Consider the following 7960-nt stretch of genomic DNA (forward strand, 5'->3'; position numbering starts at 1 on the left):
AATAGAATCCATAGAAATGATAGATCTAATAATAGTTATTTAATATTATGTATATTATATGTATTAATCAAACTTTAAATTATTGAGTATTAAAAAACTGAGATTTTTTTTATTCTTTCTTGGCGAGCCGTGTTTCCTTGGAACGCGATGAAAAAGGCCCAAAGGTGGTGGGCCGTTTTTCGGGGCCTCCAAGCTTCCTCGACCAGGTAAGGGGCTGCAGACTATGACACTTAGCAGTTGCCATGCCATGAAAGAAAACAGTGCATGATCGGCACCTGGCAATAGAGATGGCAACGGGCATATATAATGCTATCCCATACCCGTACCCGTCAGATATAATTTTATCCGCTAAAATACCCATACCCTTGTGCAGGTAAAGAATTTACCCATACCCATACCCGCGCGGGTAAAAATACCCGACGCGTAACCCGTACCCAGATACATACCCGTTACCAACCAAAAAACATGAATACATTATAGTATTAAAATCATACATGGTCAATTATTTGTGAATAGGCATCAACAATTATAACATAGAAACAAAACTACACTAATTAACATCAGCTAGCCGGGTTGCGGGTACCCATTGCCATCTCCACCTCGCAATATCTCGCAGGCCTGCAACTTCGCTAGCCTAGTCGTCTATCCATTGACGCATCACCAAGCAACAAAGATCGCAGATAGGAGAAAGAGAAACCTTCTAAAAACTAGAGGCCAACTATACAGTTGGCATGTACTCCACAAGACATGCCAAATCAACGTTACTAGAAAACCCTGCGCGGCGTTTGCCGCGCCAGAGGCTAGTGTTATGAACTCGTTGTAATGCCACTGAGTTTGTATATTCCCACAATGTGAATTATTAAATGGCACTCATTCAATGGCAAACTAAAGTAGTAGCGTGCCATCAATAAGATAAAGTAAATTCTCTAAAAATTAGAATATATTAAAACTAACAGAGTATTCAGGTGTTTTATTTATGGCTACTTGGCAAAGATGTTAATATCGATATGGTTTTTGTAACACCCTAGTGTTAACCATTGCATTTGGCACTTGCATTTCATGAGCACAAGCATCATCCAAGCATTCATGAGCATGAGCATATGGAATTTCATCTTAATCTTTACATATTATCACATGTGCTGTTGATTATATACATGCATATGCTTGTGATCATGTGTGCCCAATGCAAGGGATGGTTGTCGGGTTAAAAACACCTTAGACATATCTAGTATGGTAAATGGAACAATATTCGTATTCATGACATGGGCCGATTTTGCTTCTAAGTCCTAGTTTACTCATAATGTCATTTTTCATGATCCTACTTTGACCAAAGTTGAACTATAGCATAGAGTGTTTGCATGGCAGTGCACCCTTAATAAAAGTTGTAGCTCTTGACATGGGTAACAAACTTTGTTTTAGGGCCATGAGCTAATTCAGTGCCTAACATAGTAAAAACAGCTCTAAAGTAGCAATGAAATACTATCTAGGGACTTAGAAATTTTGTTGTCTAAAGCTGGTTTTTAGTTTCAAAGTAGCCTACTTTGGAGCATTGTAGTATGAAAACCATTGTGAATTAGACAAAACTCCTTTAAGCAATCTTGTACTACTCATGTAGCTTTACACTTTGTATTACTGAAGTTTTCACAAATTCACCACAGATTAGGAGATAGAGGAGAGGGATGATGGCGGTTTCAGTCGACAGAATCGGCTTCACCGATTCAAATCGGCCGGGCTCGGTGGCCGAGCGTGCGTAGGCTAGGCGCGCCATCTGGCGGCCGTACGCCGGCGCTGGCCCACCCTGCCGCTCCACAAGGGTGAGCCCTTGACCACTCACGCCCTCACTTTCGCTCTCGTCCTCTCCATCTCGCTCGCGCATGGCTCCAGGGCAGAGCAAAGCGCAGCGCCGCCCACCACCGCGTCATCGCCGACAGCGCTCGCCACCACCGCCGCACCATCACCCAATCCACCTTGTACGTAGCCCCGCCGTGATCTACTCTACCTCCCCGAGCAGCTAGCGCCACTAGACAAGCATAGGTAAAGCCACATTTCATGTCACCGTTGTCGCCACTGGTCGCGGAGCGCCGCCGAGACCCGAGCTCGCCCGTGGCCAGCCACCCCCGTAGCATCTCCGACCTCTCTCTCCCTCATCTAGTCCTCGTCGTAGGGTCTAGATGCTACGGCCAAGCAGGTTTAACTGTTACGGCCGCCACCACATCGGAATGTGCGAACCGCGCTATGCGCGTCTGCCATGGCAGCGCGCACGAGCTCGCCGTCGCCGACCTCACGGTCGCCTTCTAGCTCCCTGTAGTGCCCGTTGTCGTGTCATCCTAGCACTTCCGCATCTTCTCGGAAGACGGAGAACCATCACCAACCACCATTTCGTCAGAACAGCAAGCGACACCGCATGCGCTGTGCGCCGCCGTGCCGCCATGCACGTGGTCGGAGCTCGTCGCCGCTTCACCATGGCTCGATCTGCACCGTAGAGCTCCGCTAAGGTCTGTAGAAGCTATAGCCACGCTCGCCTGCTTGTGCCATCACCGGAGACGGTGAGTCCACCACCACGCGCCGCCGCCGAGCCTCCATGCTCATCGGCGAGGTTGCTCCGGTGATGCGCCAAGACAACTGAGGGTACTCCTCGATGCGGCTTGACAAGGCGAGTGTAGTGGTGAAGACATCACCGGCGGTCAAACGCTACGCTCTGCTCCTGTGTCCCAGACGTGTGGGACCGGTTAACCTAGGGCCCTCGCTGTCAGTCATCGTGGGTGCATAGACCGGGTGTACCTAGCTGCTGGGCCCGATTTGAAGTTGATTTTCTTTATTTATTTTTACATATTTGAATGCAAACTTTAAAAATTTATATCTTGAGTTAGGAGTGTCCAAATGAGGTGATCCAAATTTTGTTGGATTCATCATGAAGTTTACTATTTGATAAAAATATGAAACTCACTGTTAGGAGTATTTTTCTAAGGGAATTAAATTGAGCTATATAAGTGCTTTTAAATTTGTTTCTATATTGTAAAATGCATAACTTAAGCTAGGGAAGTGCTAAAATTATGATTCTAATTTTATGGGTCTTGTGTTGGCATGATCTAGCTAGGAAAAATACTAAACCTACAGAAGACATGCTTGAAATATGGTCTTTCTATATAACCTTGATTATTTGCTAGTTTTTAGTGAAAATAAATGGAGTAAAAAAATATATAACATATGATCATGCAAATGGAATTTGGCACTTGCATTTCATGAGCATAAGCATCATCCAAGCATTCATGAGCATGAGCATATAGAATTTCATCTTAATCTTTACATATTATCACATGTGCTGTTGATTATATACATGCATATGCTTGTGATCATGTGTGACCAATGCAAGGGATGGTTGTCGAGTTAAAAACACCTTAGACATATCTAGTATGGTAAATGGAACAATATTTGTATTCATGACATGGGCCAATTTTGCTTCTAAGTCCTAGTTTACTCATAATGTCATTTTTCATGATCCTACTTTGACTAAAGTTGAACTATAGCATGGAGTGTTTGCATGGCAATGCACCCTTAATAAAAGTTGTAGCTCTTAACATGGGTAACAAACTTTGTTTTAGGGCCATGAGCTAATTCAGTGCCTAACATAGTAAAAACAGCTCTAAAGTAGCAATGAAATACTGTCTAGGGACTTAGAAATTTTGTTGTCTAAAGGTGGTTTTTAGTTTCAAAGTAGCCTACTTTGGAGCATTGTAGTATGAAAACCATTGTGAATTAGACAAAACTCTTTTAAGCAATCTTGTACTACTCATGTAGCTCTACACTTTGTATTACTGAAGTTTTCACAAATTTGCCACAGATTAGGAGATAGAGGAGAGGGATGATGGCGGTTTCAGTCGACAGAATCGGCTTCACCGATTCAAATCGGCCGGGCTCGGTGGCCGAGCGCGCGCAGGCCAGGCGCGCCATCTGGCGACCGTACGCCGGCGCTGGCCCACCCTGCCGCTCCACAAGGGCGAGCCCTTGACCACTCACGCCCTCACTTTCGCTCTCGTCCTCTCCATCTCGCTCGCGCACGGCTCCAGGGCAGAGCGAAGCGCAGCGCCGCCGCCACCGCGTCATCGCCGACAGCGCTTGCCACCACCACCGCACCATCACCCAATCCACCTTGTACGTAGCCCCACCGTGATCTACTCTACCTCCCCGAGCAGCTAGCGCCACTAGACAAGCATAGGTAAAGCCACATTTCGTGTCACCGTTGTCGCCATGGTCGCGGAGCGCCGCCGAGCCCCGAGCTCGCCCATGGCTAGCCACCATCGTAGCATCTCCGACCTCTCTCTCCCTCATCTAGTCCTCGTCGTAGGGTCTAGATGCTAAGGCCAAAGCTAGTTTAACTGTTACGGCCTCCACCACACCAAAACGCGCGACCGCACCATGCGCGTCCGCCATGGCAGCGCGCATGAGCTCACCGTCGCTGACCTCACCTGTCGCCTTTAGCTCCCTATAGTGCCTGTTGCCATGTCATCTAGAACTTCCGCATCTTCTCTGAAGACGTAGAACCATCACCAACCACCATCTCGTCGGAACAGCAAGCGACACCGCGTGCGCTGTGCGCCGCCGTGCCGCCATGCACGTGGCCAGAGCTCGTCGCCACTTCACCGTGGCTCGATCTGCACCGTAGAGCTCCGCTAGGGTCTGTAGAAGCTATAGCCGCGCTCGCCTGCTTGTGCCATCGCCGGAGACGGTGAGTCCGCCACCACGCGCCGCCACTGAGCCTCCATGCTCATCGGCAAGGTTGCTCCGGTGATGCGCCAAGACAACTGAGGGTACTCCTCGATGCGGCTTGACGAGGCGAGTGTAGTGGTGAAGACATCACCGGCGGTCAAACGCTATGCTCTGCTCCTGTGTCACTGATGTGTGGGACCGGTTAACCTAGGGCCCCCGCTGTCAGTCATCGTGGGTGCATAGACCGGGTGTACCTAGCTGCTGGGCCCGATTTGAAGTTGATTTTCTTTATTTATTTTTACATATTTGAATGCAAACTTTAAAAATTTATATCTTGAGTTAGGAGTGTCCAAATGAGGTGATCCAAATTTTGTTGGATTCATCATGAAGTTTAATATTTAATAAAAATATGAAACTCACTATTAGGAGTATTTTTCTAAGGGAATTAAATTGAGCTATATAAGTGCTTTTAAATTTGTTTCTATATTGTAAAATGCATAACTTGAGCTAGGGAAGTGCTAAAATTATGATTCTAATTTTATGGGTCTTGTGTTGGCATGATCTAGCTAGGAAAAATACTAAACCTACAGAAGACATGCTTGAAATATGGTCTTTCTATATAACCTTGATTATTTGTTAGTTTTTAGTGAAAATAAATGGAGTAAAAAAATATATAACATATGATCATGCAAATGGAATTTGGCACTTGCATTTCATGAGCATAAGCATCATCCAAGCATTCATGAGCATGAGCATATAGAATTTCATCTTAATTTTTACATATTATCACATGTGCTGTTGATTATATACATGCATATGCTTGTGATCATGTGTGACCAATGCAAGGGATGGTTGTCGAGTTAAAAACACCTTAGACATATCTAGTATGGTAAATGGAACAATATTCATATTCATGACATGGGCCAATTTTGCTTCTAAGTCCTAGTTTACTCATAATGTCATTTTTCATGATCCTACTTTGACCAAAGTTGAACTATAGCATGGAGTGTTTGCATGGCAATGCACCCTTAATAAAAGTTGTAGCTCTTAACATGGGTAACAAACTTTGTTTTAGGGCTATGAGCTAATTCAGTGCCTAATATAGTAAAAATAGCTCTAAAGTAGCAATGAAATACTGTCTAGGGACTTAGAAATTTTGTTGTCTAAAGGTGGTTTTTAGTTTCAAAGTAGCCTACTTTGGAGCATTGTAGTATGAAAACCATTGTGAATTAGACAAAACTCCTTTAAGCAATCTTGTACTACTCATGTAGCTCTACACTTTGTATTACTGAAGTTTTCACAAATTTGCCACAGATTAGGAGATAGAGGAGAGGGATGATGGCGGTTTCAGTCGACAGAATCGGCTTCACCGATTCAAATTGGCCGGGCTCGGTGGCCGAGCGCGCGCAGGCCAGGCGCGCCATCTGGCGGCCGTACGCCGGCGCTGGCCCACCCTGCCGCTCCACAAGGGCGAGCCCTTGACCACTCACGCCCTCACTTTCACTCTCGTCCTCTCCATCTCGCTCGCGCACGGCTCCAGGGCAGAGCGAAGCGCAGCGCCGCCGCCACCGCGTCATCGCCGACAGCGCTTGCCACCACCGCCGCACCATCACCCAATCCACCTTGTACGTAGCCCCACCGTGATCTACTCTACCTCCCCGAGCAGCTAGCGCCACTAGACAAGCATAGGTAAAGCCACATTTCGTGTCACCGTTGTCGCCATGGTCGCGGAGCGCCACCGAGCCCCGAGCTCGCCCGTGGCTAGCCACCACCGTAGCATCTCCGACCTCTCTCTCCCTCATCTAGTCCTCGTCGTAGGGTCTAGATGCTAAGGCCAAAGCTGGTTTAACTGTTACGGCCTCCACCACACCAAAACGCGCGACCGCGCCATGCGCGTCCGCCATGGCAGCGCGCACGAGCTCACCGTCGCCGACCTCACCTGTCGCCTTTAGCTCCCTGTAGTGCCTGTTGCCATGTCATCTAGAACTTCCGTATCTTCTCTGAAGACGTAGAACCATCACCAACCACCATCTCGTCGGAACAGCAAGCGACACCACGTGCGCTATGCGCCGCCGTGCCGCCATGCACGTGGCCAGAGCTCGTCGCCGCTTCACCGTGGCTCGATCTGCACCGTAGAGCTCCGCTAGGGTCTGTAGAAGCTATAGCCGCGCTCGCTTGCTTGTGCCATCGCCGGAGACGGTGAGTCCGCCACCGCGCGCCGCCACTGAGCCTCCATGCTCATCGGCAAGGTTGCTCCGGTGATGCGCCAAGACAACTGAGGGTACTCCTCGATGCGGCTTGACGAGGCGAGTGTAGTGGTGAAGACATCACCGGCGGTCAAACGCTACGCTCTGCTCCTGTGTCACTGATGTGTGGGACCGGTTAACCTGGGGCCCCCGTTGTCAGTCATCGTGGGTGCATAGACCGGGTGTACCTAGCTGCTGGGCCCGATTTGAAGTTGATTTTCTTTATTTATTTTTACATATTTGAATGCAAACTTTAAAAATTTATATCTTGAGTTAGGAGTGTCCAAATGAGGTGATCCAAATTTTGTTGGATTCATCATGAAGTTTACTATTTAATAAAAATATGAAACTCACTATTAGGTGTATTTTTCTAAGGGAATTAAATTGAGCTATATAAGTGCTTTTAAATTTGTTTCTATATTGTAAAATGCATAACTTGAGCTAGGGAAGTGCTAAAATTATGATTCTAATTTTATGGGTCTTGTGTTGGCATGATCTAGCTAGGAAAAATACTAAACCTACAGAAGACATGCTTGAAATATGGTCTTTCTATTTAACCATGATTATTTGCTAGTTTTTAGTGAAAATAAATGGAGTAAAAAAATATATAACATATGACCATGCAAAATTTTACACAATATTCTTATGCTAGGATGAAAGTAAGAAAAATATTAAATCTGTTGTTTGACATTTTTCACTTGGCTAAACTATTTTTGCTAAAATAAGCCTATACAACTTGTCATTTTTGTAGAGGTTGCTATACTTATCCAAATGACATGAAATTTGTACAGTAGACTATTGGGGTTATATGCAACCTAATGTAATTTTCTCAGAATTTATTGAGGAATAGAAATATTTATCCTCTAAATCACCCTATTATATAAAAAATTAATAAATAAATATAAATAAATTATTTGGGATTAACCATGATATTTTCTAGGGTGCTTGTGATGCATATGATCTGTTGATGTTAGTAGTGGTGCTCAGAAATAATTGGTTATAGGCAA

The sequence above is a fragment of the Miscanthus floridulus genome, chromosome 6 (assembly GCF_019320115.1).
Source record: "Miscanthus floridulus cultivar M001 chromosome 6, ASM1932011v1, whole genome shotgun sequence".
NCBI lineage: Eukaryota > Viridiplantae > Streptophyta > Magnoliopsida > Poales > Poaceae > Miscanthus > Miscanthus floridulus.